The sequence below is a fragment of the Pseudomyrmex gracilis genome, unplaced genomic scaffold (assembly GCF_002006095.1).
Source record: "Pseudomyrmex gracilis isolate BER0280 unplaced genomic scaffold, ASM200609v1 scaffold_254, whole genome shotgun sequence".
NCBI classification, from domain to species: domain Eukaryota; kingdom Metazoa; phylum Arthropoda; class Insecta; order Hymenoptera; family Formicidae; genus Pseudomyrmex; species Pseudomyrmex gracilis.
The window spans coordinates 42,282-68,608 of record NW_018020838.1 but is presented as its reverse complement, the minus strand read 5'-3'; the positions used below and the strand labels follow the sequence as shown (position 1 = coordinate 68,608).

At 37.8% G+C, this 26,327-nt stretch overlaps 1 protein-coding gene across 2 annotated transcripts in view; it reads right to left on the bottom strand.

Moving 5' to 3' along the window:
* Positions 1-12,635, bottom strand: part of LOC109859274 (lachesin-like) — a 106,687-nt gene extending 94,052 nt beyond the window's left edge. For both annotated transcript variants that reach the window (XM_020437365.1, XM_020437368.1), the window contains exon 1: positions 12,127-12,635. The gene's annotated coding sequence lies outside the window, so the exon portion shown is untranslated. The remainder of the gene's footprint in view (positions 1-12,126) is intronic.
* Positions 12,636-26,327: the final 13,692 nt, after the last annotated feature.

The window sequence follows — 26,327 nt, the reverse complement described above, 5'->3', positions numbered from 1 at the left end:
TGATCGTTTATTATGTAGATCGTTTATATATTATATAATAAGAAGGGGGGAAAATATATTTTGTGAAAATTAATCTGTAACAGACTCGATAGTTGTTTTAGTTTACATTAGCTTTGTGCAAAGTGCGTAGGCACACAACTGAAACGTTGATCATTAGTATTGTGTTGTCCAAATTTAATCGTGATAGTTCGTTTAGTAAAAGCCGACGTCACGTTCATATATTGCGTATCCATAATATATCGATTTGAGTGTTTTATGAAGATTCGTAAAATTATATAGCAAGACATAAAAAGAAAAGGGGAAGTGCAGGAAGATATTTCGTGGCGGAGACAAGTAGACGCTCGCGGCGGAGATCAAACTTTCATCCTAGAGATTGGGAATTCGAGAAGTGACATCAGTGGGATTCGCTGGATCGTTACAGGATCGTACGAGCCACTCGAGTGCGAGTTCTGGGGTGGTATTAGACGATGGTTACCAGAAGAGCGGGCGATAAAAGTCGTACAGGAGAACCTAATTCGGATAGGAAGGAAAATATCCGGAAATAAAGCGAACCGTAGGCGAATATGCTCGTGCAAATTGCCGATAAGGTTTTTCGAATGATACGATTTTACTGGGTTGCGATAAAATCATTTGTCGCCGATAAAGTCTTTCGCGCTCATGCATCATTTACTTTATTTGATTGTCGAGAATAATTTTTTTTGTTTTTTTTAAAAATTTTTCTTCGAGTTTTATTTTGAAATTGTAATATTTAAACGTTCGATCATTTGTGTATCGTGTCTCAAACTTCGATTTTTTTTTCAATTAGAGTTTCGGAATGCATCGTTTGTTTTGTTATTGTCTCTTGTGTATGTGATACGACAGAGATATGATTCCGCTTTAATAATATCTGCTATGATTTCACGGTAACGCTTGAGGTAAACCAACATGCCACAGCCATAAAGTGCTCAGACGATTACATAAGTTCCTTTGATCCGTGTATGCAAGGATAACAAGAGAGACACATTGCTAAATGCTTCTAGATCTTTCCGTTCGAAAGATAATATGAACGAGGAAAAAAACAAAAAATAATTATAAAGTAGTCTTATAACACCGCGCTGAATTTCTTAGAGAGAACATTTTGATCTTGTGTTAGCATATATACATATATGTACTTTCCAAAAATATTCAAATCCTTATTCTACGAGATTTATGTAAAATTTATTCTTCCGCTTACTTCTTTCCGCTTACTTTGTAACACGAGATTAATGAGAAACAAAAATAAGACTGACTAGTATATGTATTTGTATTGTAAATGTCGTAAAACCTTTAAACAATTAATTAATTTAAATAATTAATTTGTGAAAAAAATCGCTTTATTCAGAAGTGTTCTATTTTGTAGAAATTTTTATTATAAAGTTGTTTTTGAAGTTTTCTCTTAAAAATATCTTCTTTCTTCTTTTCTACTTTATGTATTTTTTCCAAATTTATATCTCTATTGTACACTCGATATTATTATCGAGTTTCTTATTTTCCTTCTGAAATATCGATTACCGCAATAAATAGCAAACGCTTTTAAGTTTCTCGAAAAAGATCTCGCAAGATTTTTCCTGCTTGTTCAAAAAGAGGTCACACGTGCCTCTCGGTTTCGCGGTTAGCTCGTTCCCGATTGATTCGTTCGATTAACGTTTCGAATATTGTCGCGTGGTGTCCGCGAATGACCATTCGTGAGGCTCGGTGACTCAACGCTTCCACCTCGTTCGTTCATCAGCTCGCGCGCGAACCGCACTCTCCCCTCATATCCCACGTATACATCGGGCACGCTTGGTTGAGGGTGCACCGTAACGCGGTGACATGTGGACGCTCGAAAAAAAATTACGTAAATTAGTGTCAATTGCGGCCGGCTGGTGGGAGACACAGAGGATGTATCGCGGGGGCAAGCGGAGTGTGAAGGGGGAGAGGTAGAAACACGACAAGAGGAAACGCGTTGGAGAGCTTCGAGGGATGACACGGCGGGTCCTCTGTGGGTCCGCGAAAGAGAGATGGTGATGAGAGCGGAGAACGGAGAACGCACAGGATAGAGTGCAATGAAAGGGGGGTGCGCAGGGTGGGCCGCTGGGACTGTATGTGATTGATGAGGCAGTGATAGCGACGGGTCTGCACTCGACACCTCGCTACTGCCACCAAACAATGCATATTCATCGCCTGTATAAATAATGCCTGTTTAATACATAAATATACATTAACGTGAGGGGGGGGAGGGGAGTTACGAGAGATGCGCAGTGAAGAGGAATGCAGAGGATGCTGCGGCTCGGTGCAGCCGAATAGATGGCTGCATTCTGCACGAGCTAACGAAGGCAATTCCGACTCCTGATCGAACTTGCATTTTTATTCAATATTGTGTTCAATATATATTGTATTGTATATTCCGTACATTTTACAATTTTGTTCGCGTTTCTTACGAGTTTCTTACATATTTATGTATTTTTCCATCTCCATTATACAAATTAGTAATTTAGATCCTTATTTTGATTGTTACCAATAATCTAAATTATTAATAATTATTTTATTAATGCTTGCAATATGTGATAGGAGTATTTGAACATAAAAGCATATATGTTCTCTAATTAATTTATGGTGCTAATGGAATGACGAATAAAATATGAATCAAAATTTTCCACATATGTGAAACTATTTTTATGCATTGTATTGAAATTTATTAAAAGCATATAAATGAGGTAATATCATACATGTATTATGTTGTATTAATGAAACAATAAAGTACATACGGTAGCGAAAACGCGAGAACTTTTTAATACAATTTTCCTCACTCGATCTTTTAAATGAAATAACATTTTGAAATAAATGCCACACAATGTACGCGAGAAGTTACAGTGTGCAGTTCGAACTGTTATTTTTAACGAGCTACATATCCGTTTGTTTCTCGCATAAATTCCCGCGAAAATATTTAATGTCTACATGCACAATGAACATTTTCATGTAAATGCGCACGCGGTACAATGCAATGGAGTGTTATGAGTAATATCGAGATATATCCTATGTGCAAATCGAATCGAACAACTGTTGGCAAAATAAAAATTATTTTGCTCCGTAACGATTTTTCCCGCGCGATGTGGCGCGATCTCGCGATACATCGACCGCAAAACCGGGTGTGCAATTTTCTAAAATTTCGTTATACCGCGCGAATTTCATACAATATTTATCCGAAGCAATTTCCCGCGCCAAGTCGGTTGCGTCGCGGCGTCGTTTTTGTTCTGCAGCGAGAAGAGAGAAGCGTCTCATAGTAAATTTAAATCCGTCGAATCGCGAATTTGAATCCGGCCGCGTGATCGGGCGGGTTTTCAATTTTTTTTTCCCTCGCCATTTATCACGGCGGATTAAGCGCCCATTTATCATCACGCGGGCCTGATGAACGACATCGAGACCTCTGTGTGTGTGTGTGTGTATGTATGTGTGTGTGTGTGTGTGTGTACACAGTATTATGCAGCGTATCATCGACGATATGCTAATCAGCTTCTTGTAAGATTTGCCGTGTCGAATTTTAGATGAATTTCCGACTACGACCGCTCGACTTGTTTTGCGGAACGTAAGTGTATATTCACTTATTCGTTATATGCAACGTTTTGGCTCTGACATTCAAGAATGAAAATATTATTCCTTATAATTATTTTTTGTACTGTAAAAATAATAATAATAACACACACACACACACATATGCAAGTAATATTTAATTAAAATTATAATTAAATTAATTTTTTTTCTCTTTATTGCATGTTTCAATTCGCTTGCTGTATTGCTACGTTTCTTATAGTGTAAGAAATAATTAACATTAAACGTAATCATTTCGATATTTTGATTTCTCTTTTCTTTACTTCTTATATTTTATTGCTTGTTATTTTTATTGTTTACTAATTTAATTACTCTTATAAAAAGGATACGATATTTAGCAAGGTTCCTTGCTTTATCATTTATTCGCGTGCCCTGTCTTCGCTATCTTGAATCAGTTGTTAGCCGTTGCAAACATGCAAATCTACGTGTTAAACATGCAGTTTGTAATGCTAGCGCAATATATTTTTTGTTTTTATTTGTTAGTCTGCATATGCAATTTGTGTTATACATACCTGCGTGCAATATCAGTTGCACGTCATATTCCACCGGATTTTTATTACGAGCTACGAGAGTAATTTTTCCAATAACATAAAACTTTTAGTAATAAAACATAGTGAAATTATTGAGCGCAATAAATAGATATTGAAATATTAACAGAATATCTGAAATAGGATTAATTTCTTATAATTTATACTTATAATGCTCTCAATAATGAGAATTTTTCTTACAATGATATTTTTGTCTATACAACTGTATTAATCTGCCAAAAACCTGTCATAAAATGTGTTTGAAAAGAACTGCAAAGTGCGAACGCGTTTTTTCTTCCTTGAGCCAACCAGTTTATTTAAGTTAAACCGGAAAAATATTTTTATTGTGTAATGTTCGGAGTTAATTTGGAAAGCCGTCACACGAGAAGGTTTCTCGGTTTCATCGTCGAAGGCAGCTGCCGCGAAATTAGGTATCGGCGAGAAAGAAACAGGGCGGGACGACAAAGAGAAGTTAGGATAGATACCAGGAGTCTTACGGATTCGCGTAGCCTGCCTCAATTAAATTTCGAGAAGAGTAGAATAACAATTACCCAACAAGATCCGTTATCTTCAATCCTGCCGTATTTCCTGATAGCTTCGTAGAGCTTCCAATTCAATCTCCGATTTAAAGCAGGCAAGCAAGTCCGCTCTTTTTCCGCACGAAACAGGGTTACAGTACAATAAAAAAAAAATGCAAAGAACGTGGGTTTCATATAATTTCGAACATATAAAAACTTAAGCTTGTGCAAATATTTTTTTGTTTTTTATTTTTTCTCAATTCTTCTATATTTCATTATTAAAATGTTACAAACGTTACTATAAATTCATTGTATATATGTATATACAAATACTATTGTTACAAAGTCTATTTTAATGAGTTTACCTTTCCCGAGTGAGGAAAACACACGACGAGGGGAAAAGAGAGAAAAGCAACGAGCGTAATTAACGCGATGTACGATTTTTCAACTACATCGACGGCACAGAAAACAAAGATCGAACGTTTGCGCTGTGATGCAATATACGGCTGCAATGTCAACGCGCTACCGTAACTTTCGGCTTGGTCACACGAGTAAATTACATCTGAATGACAACAATACTCCCCATCGGATATCGCTCGAATTCGATCGCGATGTAAACGTGCGATTCAATTTCGCGCGATACGCATTGCGTCAATAAATCGATCCCGAAAAAGACGCTATTGTTCTAAGCAAGTTTGCACAAGAAATTTTTATCTTCCACATAATTAAACATATAGAATGAAGTTGAAGAGTTTGAGTATCTTAATTTTACAGATGCTTTTAATCAAACGTTATATATATTTGTTATGTAAAATTATTTGTTTCATATTTTCTCTCTCTTTCTTTCTTTCTTGAATTATTGCAATTTCATATTTTCTCTCTTTCTTTCTTTCTTGAATTATGCAATTTTGAGAAGTACAGCTTGAAGCTTGAACCTTGATTTTCGAATTAAAACTGCTCTTTGAAAGGATATTTAATAAGATAGATGTGGGATGTATTTTAAAACCACGATATATGTACATATGTGAAGTGTACACTAATTTCTGTGCGTGAGTGTTCCGCTGCTCTAAATCCCTCGTATTCACTTGCAACTTTGATGTATGTAAAAAATATCGCGCTTGCTACTCTCGAAAGCGAAACACATTCGCTAGGTAGGTTGCAATTTTCAATATAGAGATCATCGGCAAGATCTACTGTCACAAAAGAGAGAAAGGTAGGTAGGTAAAATGGCCGGTCATGTGTTGAATCGAATCACATTGTATTACCTACTAGCCTGAACAATGCGTTTTCGTACTTAGAATGCAGTAGCGTTTCACTGTATAAACAATAGAGTGAGAATTTGCGCCGTACGCTCGAGTAGCTGCGTGTATCGATCGCGCTCTCACTGTAATCAATCTGGAGAAAGCGAGACAAAGAGAGAGAGAGGGATAGAGAGAAGAAAAGAGAGAGAAAGAGAGCGTGTTAACGATCCACTGATCAATTAGGCTTCGCGTGCGACGCGTACGATGGCCGCGCTGAAGGCCGTAGAGAAGAGAAGTGCATCTCCACCTTCCGTTCGCGTGGCAGCGGCGTGTAACACGTGTAACACGTCGGACAGAAACGAAGAAGAAGCGTGCTGGCGTGCAGAATTACGAGAAGATTGCGTGCTAAACGATTTTGCTCTTCGCCCTCTCCGCGCAGTCCTTCCGTCCTTCTCTTTCCTCTCAGTCTCTCTCTCTCTTTCCCTCTCCCTCCTCCCGCTTTTCTTCTGGCGGTGAAGATTGACGCGTATAGGGTCGACACCGCAGACATCTCCAGCGTTTTATTATGCATGGGTTCTCTATTTTCGGTGAGGCTAGGTCGGTATTTTTGCGAAATTACTCTACAAATCCGAAAAAGAACGCGCGCCACGTGTTTGCTAATTAATATAATTTATTCAGTAGGTGGACACTGTAGGAAGGATCTGATTGTATAACGTTGCGCACTAGGAGAATTTGGATCTTCTAAGAAATTTATTTCTCTTTTGAGTTTTATACGTGACCGTCTAATTCAATCCTAGGATATGTGACAAAAATGCAGGGTTTTTTAAAAAATTTTTTTCAAGTGTAAAGAATAAAATAAAGAATAAACACTTTATATTTATCATTTTTTTTTTATAGTAAAAAACGATACAAAAAGTTTTTATTAGTATAGTTTATTTATCTTTAACATCGTAAATAATACTTGATAAATTAAGTTTTTGATATAAGCGTATATATATACTAAAGTTACTTTGAACTAGCAGCGCGCAAGATTTATAGCGCGCGGCGTGCAAAAATTACATCTCCGTCGAGATACGATCCACCTGGCCGCTGCTCACGTTGTAACGTAATCGTCGCAAATTTACAGCAAGTGAACGATATCCTATTTGTTGCGACCGAAGAATGATCCGCTGCGGTTGTCAAGCTAATAAATTCCGGATATCCGTGTACACACACGCGCTCACGTTGAAGGCAACAATATGAACCGAGAAGTGAGCATAAATCACTTTAACGTCCTTCGCCTTCAATGGCTGATGCGTTCAATTTTTACATGCAACACGATGCGACACGGCAGCGCGTTATATCGATAATTGCGGTTTTTGTCACGAACGCCACCGACAACGCCCCAGCGTGAAATAATCGAAATTTTTCAGCAGCTCGTTACTGCGAGCTAAACAATGCCCCGTTTATTAAACTGTTTCCGTGATGCAAAACATGTCGTCCATTGTTCAGGGAGAGAAAAAGAGAGAGAGAGAGAGAGAGAGAGAGAAAGAGGGAGAAAGAGTGTGAAAGAGAGAGGAATTAAAACGTTAATTGCGCGAAAGTCAACCGTGTAATTACTGGAAAAAAAATGCATTCTTTATCGGTTTAGTTTTTATCATTCGGAGTTCAAGTACTTAACGAAGTACGGAGTTTATTTTCTTGCTGCATAATAAATAACGTCAACACTCAATTTTCTCCAAAAAGCGGTGGAAAAAAAAAACAAAAATAAAAAACGAGTACAGACGCTACAATAAAAAAAAAAAAAAACTGATGTTGCGAATATTCGTATTTGGAAATGCGGGGAAAAAAAGAAACCGAAATAAATCGGCTTTTCGACGGAGACGACTTCTTGACGTTTCGGGAAATCACATAAATCACAATGAGAGGGGAAAAATGCGAATCGCTTGTCAAGATCCTTAATGGACGTGAAAGAAGCAAATAAGAGAAAAGCAGCGAGACGCTCACCGATAGTTCAACGATAGTCCACTCTCGCCAGATTCCCTTTTCTCTCTTCCTCTCCCCTCTTCTGTCTCCCATTTTCTACCCTTAAACTCCACGCTCGTTGCGCTGCATTCTGGTGGCGCACGAGCGTATAATGCACGGAAGTCCTCGAAGCCCAAAAAGGAAATAAACATGCCCCTAACTGAAATCGGGAATGTGAAGTGGATGGTAGTTTAAAACGATTCGCTCTCGGGGCTGCTCCTTTCCTTCTCCTCTCTCTCACGTCCTTTCTTTTTCTCAACTCCGATCGTCGCATTCCGGTTCTCTCTTCTTTCTAGAACGGCGCCCTTAAACGTAAGCGTACATATATCACTCGCGCGTATCTACACACATGTACGTACATATACGTGCCTACGCTATATATCGATACCCTCTACCCTATTCGGTACTTACATGACCCACATGAGCGGAAAGTTAAGCGATTCTCGAGAGCGAAGCGAGCTCGAATAATACAGGGAGTCACAAATCCATCATTTCAGGATAGCGTATACAGGGTGCGTCGTAAATTGTTCAATCCTCAAATTTCTACGGAAATCCGTGAATGCTAAATCTGTGCAGGTTTTATCTGTGCGCTTTGCTTTTGAAATTCTTATATTTTATATTCATTATTTTCTTTCTCTCTCTCTCTCTCTCTCTTTCTTTTTCTTGTTTTAATAAAATTCTGAGAAACATAACACGATTAAGTTTATATTTTATGCGAGAAAATTAATTAATCACATGCCGTTAATGAAATATAGACTTGTAAACAAGGACACACAAATTAAAATCGCTTCTCCCATATGCGCATTGGAAAATAAATATTGCGATAATTGCTAATAAATTCGTAGAATAAAGCTACGCGAAAATTGATCGAAACAAATCCGTAAAATGAACGAAGTGATTGAATGGGAAATCCGATATTTTGTATTTGAATACGTTTCGTGAAATCCTAATATAACCTGTGGAGTGTTCGATTTCAACGTTACTGATTGAAATTATCGCCTCCGCAGTTTGATATATATATATATGTATAAAATCTTTCAAATTCAACTATCTATCTTTTATTAAAATTAGAAATGTTTCATTGATTATCGAACTATTAAATATGCGTTAGTTATCTTTTTATCTATTCGTTTTATGTTTGTTTAATTTCTCTCAATTTTCTCTTACCTGTTTATTTATTTATTTTTTTTATTTTTTTATAGACTACATAGAATCTCGTAAAACTTTAAGACAGGATATATTACAAATGTATCTCAGAGTCTTTTCTTCACCGAAAGAGATAGAAAAGTATCGCTGTTTCCAATCGTTTCGATCTAGTTGTGTCGCGTTTCTCGACTATATCGCGCTCTCTCGGAAGAAACGAACAGATAGAAGAGAAAATAGCTGGCGTGGTTAATTAAGCGGACTCTAGCAGAGACTAGTAGACCTTCCCTCCGACTGAAAAGCTATTAGCTCAGCTACGAGCGATCGATCCACGTCCCGGTTAAACTAATCTATATTTACGGTACAAAGATTGAGCCGACAATGCAACCCCGCAGCTGAGCACATTGCTAGCCCTAAACCAAAAATAGCAACTACCGTGTATATTTATTTACCGTATGTTTTGATTGCCTGAGAAATCCTACACTCGTAAAAATGTCAGAGTCATAAAATAGATTCCTCCGCGCCATGACCTTTTCTACGTTACGGTATGAGAAACCAAAGGTTGATTGAGTTTCAATTTGCAGAAACGGTGATATCAATCAAAACTATTGATATTTCGTTTTGCAAACTTTCGGAGTGAGATAAAATCTGAGAGACATTAACACGCGACAAGATATAAACTCTATCGATAAATGTATATAAACATCTATCTAATACGATTATAACCAATAAACGCGCGCAAATCGCCTTGGTTATTAAATGCTTGACAAGCGCAGTTCCCCTTTAGTTCTGTATAATACACACATATACTCTCTCTCTCTCTCTCTCTTTGTCTCTCTCATGTAATATCATTTCCGCATGAATCTTATAAAATGCGGCTGACGCGAGCGACGGCAGCGTGACTAGCTGGCGAGTCGCGTTTAAACCGCGAAGATGAGAGAAAAAGATAAGAGAAAAAAAAAAGCTTGCAGGAAAATGAATGCGTCATGTACTGTAACTTACTTTGTTGCATGAGTTAATCTAACTACCAAGTTTTCGCCATATAAGGACCGCGTGGCGCGCGCTTTCTCTTAAGTAGTTTAAGTTAATCAATGCTAATTTTGTTCCGCTTTGAAACACTAGACAGATTTACGCGGTTGGACGAATTTTGAACTCTTTAATCGCGTTTCTTCGCGGCATGTCGGACTTGATGCTGATTAGTGTTCCTCATAACTCGGATTACACGGCGAAAACCGCGACGACTTATTGCTCGTGACGCGCGAAATCGAATTTCAACTTGGGGTGATAATTTCCTCGCACCTTCTTTAGCGCGATAACGATAAACTTCGTTGAAAGTAGCGCGCGAGTTTCGAGATAACTTATATAATTTTATTGTTATTTGCGCGTCCTTTAGAAACGTGTTGTGAAACAACGTTATAAAATATTCTACTTATCATTGCGATTCTTATTTTTATTCTTTTATTATTTATCTTATTTATCTTCGAAGCTTCAATCTTAAGTCATGTTTGTTTTTACTTTTAAAATATTCATACATCAAAGTGGAGTGTGATAGACATTGAACGTTCATTATAATACACCTAGCAAGCACAGTTAGTAGTAGATATATAACATCATAGCCGCAATGATTACAAAGCAAGAGCTTGATATAAAATTTGCATTGATGGACGTATGTAAATTGCACATCAAAAAAATGAGAGATTGTAACAAAAACAAAAAAAATCGTATCTTTTCAAGTGACGTATTGCTACTCGCTTGAAAGAAAGCGAACTAGAAAAACAAGCGTTTACCATTAAAAATTCAACGCCGATACACTGGTAGTTTGCTCGTTGTCGACTGATGGAATCAATAAAAAAGAAAGCGTTTTTCCCACGTGAAAAGCGACGAATTAATAATTAAATGATAAATGGCTTTACAGGTTGCTCCATAATTATTGGAAATCGTAAATCTCTCTCTCTCTCTCTCTCTCTCTTTCTCTCTCTCTCTCTCTCTTTCTCTCTCTCTCTCTTTTGTGTGTGACAGGATTGTGTTAGTAAAATAATTGTGTTAGTAAAATAATTACATCTTTTTTTTTATATTTTTCTAATCAAACCGTAATATAAAAGTGTTAAATTAAATTTTTTTTTTACATAAGTTCGAATTTATGTTAGATCTCACATATTGTGACTGAAAATTGTGAGAAAAATTAAAATTAAATTTTTATTGAAGTACATATTTAAAGTTGTCAAATAAAACTTGATTTAAAGAGAAAGCGCAATCTAATTAACGCGTCGAATCATAAAACCTATTTGCTTCTGATAATTTTAACAGAGGTAGCTACGAGACCACACATACACATATACATACATACATACATGCATACATACACACACATACACACACACACACCTCTCATAAGCAGAAAGACGAAAACGGAAAGCAAGGATAAACGATATTACGCAAAACCACCGCTATTTCCGCCTTTTTCAAGAGAAGGAACGAAGCGTCGGAGATGGTAGGTATATCCGCGAACAGTCACATTTTACGATCTCTTGCCGCGGGCCAGAAATATCACGAGCATAAAAGCGCTACGGGAGAAAAAAGAAAGGAGCTTGCTGCAGCCTCCGTTTCGAAAAGCGTGGCGGATAATTGTTCGCGGATCGCGCTTTGAGACACGTCGATCTACTTTGTCGCATCGTTGCAAATATTGTAAAGAATTAATTTCAGTTAATGTGTGCTGCATTTCTGAATAGATATGTCGAGTTCACATGGTTGTTTACAAGAAGATATATTAGAGAGAAAATTTTGCTCTTCTGACACACACACACACACACACAATGTATACACAAAAATTATTTGCTTACAAACTTCGGTTAAAATAATATGTAAATAATAATTTATATGTGTATTATATAATTAAATAATGTTTTTCTTGATTCTGAATATTAACATAAACCTCTCTTATGTTTGAGAGCATATTTTAACTCTGACAATTTTTGCTATTTCATTAGAGAGCAATATCTTTATTATTTACGATAATTTTATCAATTGTTTTTAAAGAATCGAGCTCGCAGATTAACGTAATCAATATGTTTGTAATAAAACGCTTACCTTCTATATATCAAGATCTAGTCTATCTCCAATAATCCGTACACCTAAAATCTCTCGTAACAGCAAAACATCACGAATCGTTCTTAATGGTCTCGGAAAACACGTTCATCACCTTTCAGCACCATTCACGACGATCTCGGGGGTGCATCACCCCGCGGAAATCACGTGTCCCACCAAGATGCAACCGCGCAAAATGACAATTATCAATTCTCCCCGAGGTGCACTTCAGACTTTCGCAAGCGATCTCGAGGACTCGACTGTCTCTTCACCCCGTCTTGTCATAGTTACGCGCGATTTATCTTTACGTGTTCACGTGTAAAACTCGGAGAATTTCGAAATTGCAAACGAGGAGTTGTTTATCAAGGAAAATTGATCAAGATATCCCTTTGAACCGCTCCGGTTATTGAACAAAAAACCAATCAAAGTGTTTTCGATTGAACGCGATTTCTCGCAGCAGCCACGTGGTGAAGGACTCTCGAGCACCGAAGGAGTCGACGGAACGCGTTACACCGTCTCGGTGACCCGTCGGGAACTGCGTTTGCCACAACTCCCCACCAAGTATCTCGGGGGTTGGACGCCCCCGTGTCGGTTCGGTATTCCGACGCGCAACGTCGCTCCGCCTCCACGTGGAACGCCGAATCCCCACCTAGGAAAGGGTACCAAGGGTTTGATTCCCGCTGGACGCCGACGGCGTCGTCTTAAGTCGACCACAAAGAAGATTCGTCGTCGTCGAGTCGGTGAACAACTTGGACCTAGTGAGTGATAACACATAAGAGTGGTTTACACCATGAACGTATTGGCGCTTTCTTACTTCGTATTTCAGCACTTCAATATTTTACGATTTCTTTTTCTATTTTTTGAAAATAGTTAATCTATATTTTTTATATACATGTTTCAGAAATAAGTATTAAGTATGAAACTTAACAAATATGTATACATATTTACATGTATAAATGTATATATATACATAAATATATATATATAGATTTACATACATATGTACACACACACACACACACACCTGTTTTCTTTTCTCTGGAAACAATACACATGCAACTACTAATCAGACTTAAAAACTGATAGTACATGTAACACATTTTGAATTCAGTAATTCTCTTAAGTTTATTTGTATAATTTTTTTTTATATTTTCTATTATCTGTAATATGAGATTATTATAATAATACATTTCCCTAGTTGAACAACCTCGCCAATTAGTCATCACATCAAAAACAAAAATAATGACAGAATGTGTATAAAATATAATATAATAGCCTAATATAAAACGGATAAATTTATAGTAAAATTTTATTTAAAACTGCAATAATCTCGAGAGAATGACACTGTTTGCAAATTGCGCGTCATTTGCACTAATGCGTGTATGCGACGGTTATATTGTCGGAGCAAAGAATTTCTTCGCGCCTTCATGTTTATTCAGCATTTTTAATGGCGCCTCTCTCTTGTTATTCTCCGCTCGCGCCTTCCTTTTGTCTTCGCTATTGCAGTTTCTCGCATAAATTTAATAATTAAAGGCGCAGGGGACATCGGAAAGACATTTAATATTGAAATAAAGTTCCGCTTCGCGCGCGGTCGAATCGTATATTCGCATAACAAGATAATGCAATACGAAATTGAATTTATGCGAAATTCATAGGATGAGCGATGTGATTGCGAAAACGTGGCGGACAGATAAAACTTTCACACCAGGCGAATATTTACAGCCACACCCAATTAATTTCTACATGATACGCGACGCGTGAAACCCCTACGCTCGCAAATGAATGTACTTTCCGCTGGACACGTGTACAAAAATCTTTTATGCACGCGAGTATTTCCATAAAAATAAATTGTTCCGGTCTTCAATGTTTTACGAGTATTTCCGCGTGCCGGCGAAATCCGTTTGCAGCGATGAAAAAGGTTCTTGGCGCGGAAACGTATCAAAGCTGAACATACTGAAACGTGTCGTTTTACCATTGATTTTTCTGGTATTTTTCTCGCGTATTTACATTAATTTTATAAAACTCCAAAATATGCAAGACTGTTTCAATCTTGTGTAAGAAGTATATTTACACGGGATGAGAATTACACATGCAAGGAACACCTGTGAACACATTTTTATTAACTCGTAGAGAGTTTTTCATGTCGCTAAATATGTTTTTATGGGTCTAAAAGAGATATCTTAAAATAAATGAAAAGAGTTAAGCGCGTTCTGTGTGTATGTGTGTGCGTATGTATGTAATTTAGTTCCCCTTCTCCCTTTGCTGTGATATTAAAACTTTTTGCGTTTCATAATTTTGTGCTCCGCAGGTCTGATCGTAACTAGCAAACGTAGATATTATAAATTTTAATGTAACACTTGAATTGTTTTTGCACGCACAATTGTATGTGTATGTGATATCTTTATAACAAAATTAGAAGATATGCTTAAAAGAGTATAAATGAATTTCTCCGAAAATCTAAGACGTATGTATTTCGGTTTTCGGTCGGGCCATTCTATAGATTTTCAGCTGTTATTATTTTGTATTATCGCAAACACACAAGAGGTAGACGTCATTAGCAGCATTATAGTAATGAATTCATTGAGGATGCGAAATCCCGCGAACTAATTGCAATCGCAGACACACATACATACACCGCGTGTAAAGCGCTAAGTGCGCAAAAAGAGGCTGTAGATACGCGCACATAACGCTCTTCACATGTGTACCATCCGCACCATTAACGAAAATTCTCCGGCTGGCGCCTCGCCTCCAATTTACGCTGAAACGCGATCGTAATTGACTTTGTCGATTGAACAAATTTCGATGGACACCCCTTAATACGAGAGAATTTCATAAATTAAATTTTCTTCATTTAAACGCGTAATTCAATTCAAGCTCATGCGGTATTAGTTCTCCGACCTGATCTGATCTGATAGTTCACGGCGAGATTGAACTTCATATTCGCGTCTTAGAATATAAAAAATGTGATATAAGTGATATCTTAGTAAGACGATTGTCATTAAGCTGCGAGAGAAATAATTTCTCATCAGAATGTAAAAATGACGTGTGTGTGTGTGTGTGTGTGTTCAATATTATTATTAATAATATCAAAGTTTATTTTGCTATACTTGATATATCTGCAGTATAGAAAATACTTTGATATAGAAATATAGAAAAATATAGAAACACACACACACGCGCACTCTACGGAAGATGTTTCGATAGTGTATACTAAAACATTCTCGCCGTAGCAGTGTTTAATTCTCTCTTTCGGACTTCGAAAGAAAGGTGTACTTGACGCTACAACATTATTTTGATAATGTTGTATAATACAAAGAAATCATACACGTGGTCTCGTTATAAATGTGTATAAGAAATATTCCTACTATACTTCAATCGCGAAATATTTTCGCGGTGTGTTTTTCGAAGACACGGACAAGTGTTTTTCAACGAAACTCTCGAAGGACGTTCTGTTCCTTTTGCCGGGTCCGAGGAAAAAGAGGCGACAAGACGTTCATCCTTTCGTTTCCTTACCCCCGCGCTCGAAGGCGGTGACGGTAGTGTGTGTGTGTGTTTTTATTCCATTACCCTCGGCAGCAGCGTCATCCTCTTAACCACTTACTTAACCCTCCGACCTTCGGTCTTGTCTCCCCCTCGTTCGCGCTTGATGGCCTTCGAAAACTCAAATATTATCCGTCGTTCGATCCCCCAAGGAGAGGGACGCTCGGTAGATCCCCCCTCCCCTAGGATGTCGAGGATCCTCGCGATCCCGTCCCTCCTGTCTAAAGTGCACCTCTGCAAATGCTTTAAACCTAATTCCTGTCGACGCTGACGGCGTCAATAATGTTTCTATCGGCCACCGTGATTCTCATTCGATTACTTGTCGCGAGTGCCGATACACCACTCTCGTCACATCGTCAAATCCTGCCAACGTGTTTAAGATTCTTTTATGTATAGCGGCGATCGCGAAACCTCCTGTTATCGCAGAAGCCTCGAGCACAGAGACGCGATTGACAAAAATTGACTTAAGGAAAGTTTTATCGCGACTCGAAGTTTGCGAAATGCTCAACACATTTCGAAATTTTTCTTGAAAGAAGAAAAACAGTTTCGATAAGTTGAGGTTTGTAAACCGAAAATTCTCTGATCAGATTTTTCCAACTTGTTCAATCTTTCTTAACAAAATTAGAAGCGATAACATGTAATAAAACGATGTCTGTTATTCGTATTAAAGAGATTCGTATAACATTCATGATCTAGAAATAAATATGACAATTCAAATTTGTTTGAGAGATTGATCAATTAACAAATGTTCGGAAAAATCCTGTCTTATATCTTATCGCAATAACAGAACAATTATTTGCTTTCTGTTGATACCAATGAACTAATAAAAATTCATTTGATTCTGTGGATTCTGTTTATCGGTAAAGAGAACATTTAATTACAAAAATTAACGACATAACAACCGCATGATATTCACGTATCTCGCTTATATTTAATAACTTTATCTTTCTATTCAGAAAAAAATCTTTTTTTTTTCATTTCTCTGAGAAACAAAATTATTTTTATTTGTAGAAAAAGCTTTTGTTATTTTTTTTTTTTGACTTCAATTTGCAATTTTTATTTTCGTCAATTTTGCGAATCGTCGACCCAAGCAGATAGAAAACTTCGCAATCGCGCATCGTCGAACTTTTTCGTTGCGCATTTGTGCGTCGACGACACGTGTGTGAGCGCGGAAATCTACTATTCTACTTCGTTAATGAAAGTGATATAACGTTCGGTATGAGATGCAAATGGTCGTGGAATATGTTTGAAGTATGCAAGTACCGATTAAGCGGATTTTTACACGCGCGTCGAATACATAATGCGTTCTTTTTTATCTTCCGTCAATCGGTTTGCGTTTCTCTTTGTCAATCGGTTGTGTATTTCAACGCGCGCCGCTATTTGGAAAAGACGTCGAATTTTGAAAGTTTAATACGAAACGCGTTGCGCCTCGAACCGAATAATTAAGAACGTTCTATTTCAGTGCTTGGCGCGTCCGTTTTTCTGCGAACTTTCGCCTTTGCAAATCTCGTTGCATTAAAAGTATTAGCAAGCTCTTTTAGCGAATTTTAAACTTTTAGAGGATAACTTCAATCTTCTCCCTCTACTTTGTCTATTATTAGCAGTTTAATGTCATCATTTTCGCAAATTAATTTTCAAAGCTGTTTAGTTGAAACCTCTTATTCCAGTACTCTTCCAACATAATTTTACGGTTTAAACTTTTTTATAAATTTTTTATAGCATTCTCTCTCTCTCACTCTCTTCATACATGTATTATCTTAAAATTGTTATTTAATAAAATTCATTTCACAATATCTGAGTGCGCATACAGCGCCCTAACATCTAGGTTAGCATACTTTTATGCACATTGACTATATATATATATATATAATGACTGATATGACGTTTGTTTAAACAGGAACCTATAAATAAATACCATTACACATAAATGAATTTTCGCACAAAGCGTTTCTTTTTTATGCTTCAATTTATTAAGATTTACATACGTCGGTAGTATATTCTATTTGCCACAAGAACTGTCACGCGAATGAAAGCGACGAAAGTTACAAATGCGTGCTTACGCGACACACGTTCGACATTTCCGTAACAAATGTCTCGACTCGCTAAGTCGCTAATGTGCGCGCGGCAAGTAAGTTAGTTATAGACGTTAGTTAGCCGTGACATACCGCATGCGCGATGGTTATAATTATGAGTTTCGTCGCCACTTTTGGCATTGGCGACAAAGTTACCATCGTTCATAACTGCTCGCTTCGCTTCGGAATTATTCGAATAACAGTTAAGCCTCGTACACAAGTCGACGTACTATACGTGTCCAAGGTTCATTCAGAATTTACGTGCTCGATAACGCACGGACTAGTTCCCGCACACATATAATTTTTTTTTTTTTTTTTTATCAACGATGAGTAGCGAAAGTTTTGCGTCGAAATTTATTCACCAGCTGACTGAGCTGTTTAATTTTCTGTATGGATAATTATATGCTAAGAAGTAGCAGAATAATTAATAATAATGAATCTGGTTTGGACAACGAGAGAACTGTGACTAATCACTTTTACGGTGTACATCTGTGATTTGCATATACTGCTCTTCGCAAAAATTATCTTGAATTTTAGCGACACACAGAAACATGTTTAGAAACTCGATAAAATCTGATTAGCTTTGAGTGAAATGTGTTAATTACAATCAATCGACTCTCTTACAAGCGAGAACGCGAAATAAGTTTTTCGCCGCGACGATTTCCCCGCGATCGGAGCTATTTCATTCCGGCGTCGCGCTACTTGGACGCAAACGAACCTTTGAAAATCACTTTCCGATATTCCGCCGCTTTTCTCCGCGACGAAACGCATGCGTAACGACGTCGATCGTCGTGGGATACACGAGCCACGGCCGTAAATAAAAGGACGATCGGTTTAGATAGAAGTCAGCCCAGCGATGGCACTGATATTCTCCCACGAGATATCGAATGCTCAGAGCGTGTAGAAAGAAATCGTATCGGGATCAAATTCAGAGAAATTCTTCGAGATTTCTCTCCTACCTACCTCGAAAACAATAATCCTAATTCGAAGATAGAAAATTCAGATTGCAGTCAAGGAAAAATTTCCAAATCCGGATTTTCAACGGCAGAGAACCATTTGGCTTGAGATAAAACAAAACACGACGACGTTTATTAAATTTTGATATAATTTTCGTCAAAGAGTGTACCGAGCATTTGTAAAACTAAAAGTAGATAAACGTTAAATATCTCGATAAAATATGAAATTATGCGAAAAATCATGTGTATTTGGCATAAGTCTTGTAATAATCTCGAAATATCGAGGCATCTTCAAAACAAACATTCGTGCTCAATTTGTTGGGAAAATTTCGAGTGCATATCAGTTGGAGTGCCATCGTTGAAATTTCGAGCACATATCGATTGGGCTGGTCTTCCAACGAGGGTAAGCGCGCGCGCGGTATACTTTTGATGCATACGCTCGCGGTCGTGTTTATGTTAATGTAATTTTGTGTGGCGACGACGGTGCTGAAATAACGACTAAGCCCCGGCAGATAAATCGTTTCTGCATACGCATGTGATATGCATGTTTCCCGCCGTTGCGTAACAGCAGCAGAACAATTTCGCCCGCGCGCCGCAATTGAATCGCATCCCTTGCTTTCGAGACGATCCAGAAGGTGTGCAGGAAAGCGATACCAACTGTTTTCCGTATCACATTTTCTCTTAATTTCTCCCGGATATGACGGGAAACTGTGAATCAGGAAGCGTATATTTATATCTAGGTTTTTCAATGAAAAGAAAAGAAAGATCGTAACAATTGTTTAAAAAATTGTATAAATTATTGCAAAAAATTTAAATCAATGTTGAACAGATAAAGAAAATATAAAAACAACGTTTTCTTTTTTATCAAAATTATATATAGGTTTTTTATAACATAAATACTAAACAAATTAAAATTTATATATAATTTATTGTCACAACTATTTAATATATGTAAATTATTGTTTCAAATTATAATTAATGAACACGGCAAAAGAGACGATGTAATATCTTAGCAACATTACTCAGTCGGGAAAGTTGGTTAAACCGCTACATTTGCGGTGTAGTCGATATTGTTTAAGCAGGCGATATAAATACATCCGCAAGAGGCAAGTCAACAATTGGGCTCGCAAGTATTTCCGCGGCATTAGTATCATTAGTCTGTATTGCGGTTGTCGGCTTGTTAAGCTTAGCCAGCGAAAAGCAATCGATGAGCGGTTTGCCCGAGCGGCCGTTGCTTACTGCAGGAGGAGCGCAAAGTGGAACACTCTGATGGTCGGAACGTCCGCGAAACGAATTTCAGCAGAGCAGGGTAAAAGGTGCGTGTTTGCGGAGCATAAAGTAGAAAATATTGAATCAAGTTGCGCCACAAACTGCGACGCGAACCAATAACTCGGGTTCTTCATGACCGAAAAAGCTGTGCTTTATCTTTGAGATAATTTAATTGCAACATTATTATCAATAGCTCAAATAAAAAAAAAAAAATAAACAATAATTACTAAAATTTTCGCAATTTAGCGTGAACTCGCCAGGAGCGAACTTGTTTCGAGAAATTTGCTTTTCTTTATAAGTGAAAATCGATGAAAAACACAATTTCGAAAGTGGCTAAAATAGCGACAAGTTCACGGACAAAACACACGCGGGTTTTGTTCTTCGCGGCATAAACCAATTTTGCCACACACGTCCGGAATTGAATCGCTCCCGTTTTCTAAAGTCCGCGAGAGAAAATGTGTTTTGTTGGTGATTTTCTTACTTGCTGCTCTCGTAGGGTTTTCTCTCTTTTTCTCAAAGTGATTTCAAATTATACAGAGATCGCAATAAAAAAAAAAAAAAACTTTTTTATTTGTTGTCTGTCAGAACTTTGAGAAAAATGTGATAAAAGTCATGAAACTCTAATTTCTTTTTGAGAGAAACTTTAAAAGCTTACAAAGTGTACATATTAATATTTACCGTCTTTTTCTACGTGACGAGACATATCCAGAGCGCAGTGTACGATCAGCAGCTTCAGCCAGAAAACGTAGCGTGTAAAAATTCGTAATAACATTCAAATAAACCGAGAATATTTGCAGAATGGGAGAAACGCGGCGTTAAAGGAGGACGTTTTTTATCTACCGCGTGGTTTGAAAACAGGGTCGTGTTGATTGGCAGTGGTCACCCGGTTTTCCCAGGTTACCGTGGAAAGTTGAACCGACTAATGGAAATTTGTTCGTTCCGCCGAACACACGTCGGGTCGCATGACATATCGCCTCCTCGTTCGTCCTTCCTCTCGTGTCGTCTCTCTTCGTGTTCCCCTTCTCGAAATCTCCGGAAGTGCGCGTCGCTAATTTTCGCCCCTTTGGACCTCGCGCGATCTTTTAGACATTTCGTTGTTCTCGTTTTTTTCCACCTCAATATCTCTCTCACACACACACACACACACACACACACATACACATTTTACATTGAAAAAATTCATTTACCTATTTAATCTAACAAGAGAAGGAAAGCGAGTTAATTCTAAAACAAGATAACAAGTGTTTTGTGTCGTCTCATTTATATTCTACAAACGTGAAGCACAGAGCGAAGAGTGTAAAGAATTAAACAACTTCTCCGTCAGTCTGTCGCAAGTTCGTCTAATTTGCCGATTCGGTCGGAATCTATTAATCTCGTTTGGAATAATTTTATTATTTATCCTCTCTTAAACTTCCTGTTTTCCTCTCAATCAATCGAACGGGTAACGAATAAGCGATGTTTTTTTCTCGAACGGCAGCATTTAATTGTCCAGACAAATTGCAACAGACACATATCTGATGAGAATTTTCTGGTGCGGTCCTTTTGCCGACAGGTACGTTATATTTCTTCCGCCTCGCACCTATTTTTCTCTGCTCTCCCTCGCACTCTACTGGCGAATATTCCTCCGTAATCGAAATGCATATATACATGAGGTTGAATGCTGTTGATGTGAGACTTAAGCGTACGCCAGCTGATGAAAAAAAGGAATGACTCGTGAATCGACGAATGAGAGAGAGAGAGAGAGAGAGAGAAAAAGAAATGAAAAAACGTGAGAATGAAATAAAAATGTCACATACAGTGCGGAGCTAAAGATAATTCGACGGTCATATATTGAAACAAAAAATTGATTTTCTACGCTTAGTTTAAACAGATATTTTTTACAATGTGTTTGCGTGCGTGTGTTTCTTATGATTTTTCTACAAATAGATAATCAACGTGCGTTTTTTTAAATTATAACGCCATTGTATATTCGCTATTTTATTTTCACCAGAATCTCCAATGCAACTTCGTTTGACGAGGTTTGTCTATTATGCAGAGTACCATTATCTGATCGCGCTGTGAAGTGCTCGTATTTAACGAAGGATTCAACGATTCGATGTATTCGGCGTCGCTTGGATGCACAACACTATTGCACTGACAGATTCGATACGCGGTGAAATATCGCGAAACGAGCACATATACCCTAGCGCCTACATCATCGACAGTCAATTTAGGATGACAGAGAGCAGGCTGTTAAGCGGACCACCTTGCAAACGCGTTCCATAGATCATGTGGGCCAAGCGTGCAGCTGCACTTACTTTCACTTATACGAGAAGGTAAATAAAATATTATTTGTTATTACACCAATATCGAAATTTTTTTTCACATCAAATATCAAATCGTTCTATCCTGTAAAAGATCCGAGAAAATCAATTAATGTAAACTATATGTTAACTACATTTCTAGGTATGAATTTTAGGACTTTGTTAATATCAAATGAATGTTCTTGGGAAGGAGACTTATTGGCAAAAATATCTAGCTGAAATTAATTAACCGGTGTAAATGACACGTAGAAAACCATGTCGATGAAGCTTTATCGAGTCTTGCATGGGCAATTTTCGGATCGGCGTGTACAGGTGCGTCCGCGATAAAGGGGTGTCGACCGACGACGATGAATGTCATGCATACGTTACGCCTGTCCCTCGGAGCATATTGCGACCGAAACGTTCCATTAATTGCGTTCGAGCGCACTTCCAATCTCGCTTGTGAGGATTATCAAACGAAATTATCTTACATCGACCGTCACCATCTTCGTGATTCCCCCCGTATATCCTTACAAAAGTGGCGATGGTGCCATTTTGTACGAATAAAGATGATAAAAATTATTTTAATATGTAAATACGGAAACTTCTCTTCTTCCCTCTCTCTTTGTCGTATGAATCGCAAACGCTTGAAATGTATAAGAGATGTAATTTTGAAAAATATATATTTTTTTTTAAATATTCAAATATTCTATTTTACCAATATATGTTTGCGATTAAATCACTAGGAAAAAAATAAAAAATTCAGCCCATCTGACTAAACCCAATCTCCATTGCAACGCTCCATTCCAACACGTATTCCCGCGCGAAGCACGTCAAAACAATATAACGTGCACGCGTTTCCCGCTATACGCACGCTGTGACAACGATATTTCCAAGGATGTTTATTTCACACTGACGACATACGCCGACGGCGTGCAACAAATGATTTTTACCGTGTTTGCAAAAAATTAAAAAAAAAAAAAAAAAAGATATTTAAAGAATAATCAAAATAAAAGTGATATTTTGATATAAGCAAGCCACAAAGTGTCATTGAGACAAATTTTAACGCGGCGCACAAGAAATGCTCGGATAAATTCTAATATGAGATCCACATACAGTATTCAAATGCAAACTGCACCAGGATAGGAACGTGTCAAAATAATATAAAGCACGCGTATATGTCGCATTTCCGTTTCTGTCGGCACCGCGACATGGCGTTTCAGCGGGGGTGCGACACGCCGATGTGCGGCTCACCCCCGCGACGACACGTAGCGCCGGATCGATGTCCGTGCATGTGAACCAATATTGGCTGCCAAGTGAGGGATGCGGCGCACGCTGCGCGTTCAAGCTCTCGCCGGCCTGTTTCATCTCGCGAGCATTTCGCGGCGACCTGCTCCGACCGTCTTTCCGACGTCTCACGTTGTCCGATAATGGGCTCCTCGTATCCGATTTTCAGAGAAACATCTTACGTGTTACGTTATACAATTATCTAAAGAAATGGAGACCGATTTCTTTAGAAATATAACGTATTAATTGATGGATTAATTAAAATCTTAAACAACGCTCGAGTGTTGTATATATTGAAAATATAATTGAGATATTAATATTTAATGATAATTAAAATTTCTTTACACATATATGTAGAGAAATTGTGTGTGGTTTCTAAATTTTTGCACGAAATATAACAAAACAACAATGCCGTCTAAATATTTGGAAGCATTGGAATATAGATGTGTCTGAAAAATGCGTAACGCAAAGAAGCTAATTAGAGTTCTCTGATGAAAGACGGCGGCTTAATAAAAGTTCAAACTTTAGTCACGACGTTGGACGTCGGTCGTTATAATAAATGTTAGGCGCGCGCGCGCGCGGCGATTCGCGCGCCCGAGAAATGTCAGCACGCTGAGCCATTGTCTCACCTCGAACAAAAGCACGGCGACCTTTCTCCTCAGACATCGGCTTCTATGACTTTTATCGTTATTACGAAACGTTGCAGGAAACTTGCCCACGACGTTATGAAAATAAGGCGTTGACATTTGGGATCTTCTTTAGTTTTTTAAGACTTATAACAGTCTGTTTTTTGTATGAATAAAACTATTGCTTAAATATAAATAATTTAGATTTTTTTTAATTTTGCGAATTCTTATTAATTTTTTACCAATTCGGTCAGATCTTTTTCTAAATGTTTGTTTCTTCTCTTCGTTTATTTATTGTGTTATCTCTTATCTGTTTCAATTTAGCAACGTTTAATCGATATATCGTTGATTTTTGTAATCTTAGCTCGCCGTTCAATTCTTGCGAATATTAACTTGCGCAAGCAGGTTTTACGCGACGTCCGTTTCCAATTTAAATTGCAATTTCGCGCGGTCGTATATCCAACACTTTTTGTTAAAAATCGATGTTGATACGAGCGCGACGCGCAACTCAGACACTGCATCGTAGAAGTTTCACAGCGCGATGAAGATTCCCCCACAGGGGTCCTTCTAACCGCCTTGGGTATAGTATCATTTATCTGACTGCCAGCCCGCAAATTTATAGCGTGTAGTCTACAAACAAGCATGTTATCTCGATACAAGCGCTTACAACGTATCATTAATCCTTTACACGGAAAAGTTATTGTCAACGTGAGGCGCATTTGATCGAGCTCTTGTCTCGTCTTAACGTCCTGCCACTCAGTTTCATCATAAAGGGCTCGTTGTTAAAAGCATAGCGAAAAAGTTATATATATATATATATATATATATATATACATATATGTGCGTGTGTGTATTAAATATATTTAATTTTTAAATAACGTAAAAATAATGTAAAAATAATTATAACATATTGAGATGACGAAGAAGTAAATATAAATTGAAAAAAAAAGAATAATAAAAGCGAACGCTGGTTTTTTAGAAAATCAATTTCCAAACGACTCTGATTTCTTTTCAGTGACAAAAACAGATCATGTAAAAAGTTAATTACAAATTGTTCGAAGCAGCTAGTGAGTTAATTCGATTTTTATAACAGAATAAATATTTCATATTATTATTTATTATTATATTTAAAAAAATAACGACTTTTCCGTTACACACTTTTTAATGAAACATTGACCTGAAGTTTTCGATAAATAATTAATACGTTGTTTGACATGAACGTTTTTCTCGCTCACGAGAATAAATAACTGCGACTCAGGATCATTTCACATTCAGCGCGACGCTTCGCGGAACTCATGCGCGGGCGAAACAACGCGAAAGAAAAATCGGACGCACACCCGCCTACATATATTCAAGAAGTCGTTCTTTAACGTCTAACGGCGCGTTCAATTTCGTCGTTTGCACATCCTTCAAAAAGTTGGGCCCATAAAAAGAGCCCGAGGTAGCGGCACCGAGAAGACACTCTTCCAGTAAGATCCTCGATCCCCCAAGGACGTTTCGTTCACATCCTCCTCTCTCTCTCTTTTTCACCCTTCTTTTCCCTCATTCTCGCTCCGAAAGAGGACACGTCGAATCCTTTGCTGTGCACGTTCTAACGCGCTAGTATCCGCGTTGGTCGTCGATTCCGACTTTGATATAACACCTACGCCTTTGTACGTAACTTGGAGAGGATCGGCTTCTTGGAATGGGGTGATTTAGGCACACTATCCTGGGAAAAAGCTTGGAGCGCGGAAACGGGGGAAAGTCGGCGCGATTCGCGAATATCAAATTGAAAAGTCGAATTTGAGGGGGCGGCCGGCGATGAAGTCGACGAAGAGGGGTCGAACTTCGGCAATCTCAGTAACTCAAGTCGGAGGCCTCGCCGTTTCTTGAAACTCACCGAGGGTAGTAACAAGTGGCCCACCTCTCGGCTAACAATAAGAGAGAGCGACTGCTTCTGGGAGTAAATCGGACCATTCGCTTGCGAATTCTTTATTCAGAAAATGCGCGATTATTATCCTAGTCACTTTATCTTGGACACTTATACACCTGTTAAAAGAGCATAGAAGTAAGTTGAACTATTTGTTTGCAAAAGTGGAATCAATTTTCACTTTGAGACAACAAGTCCGTTGCAAGTCTTGTTTTTTTTTTTTTAAATAAAAATAATTAAAAACAATAAGAATGAATTATTTT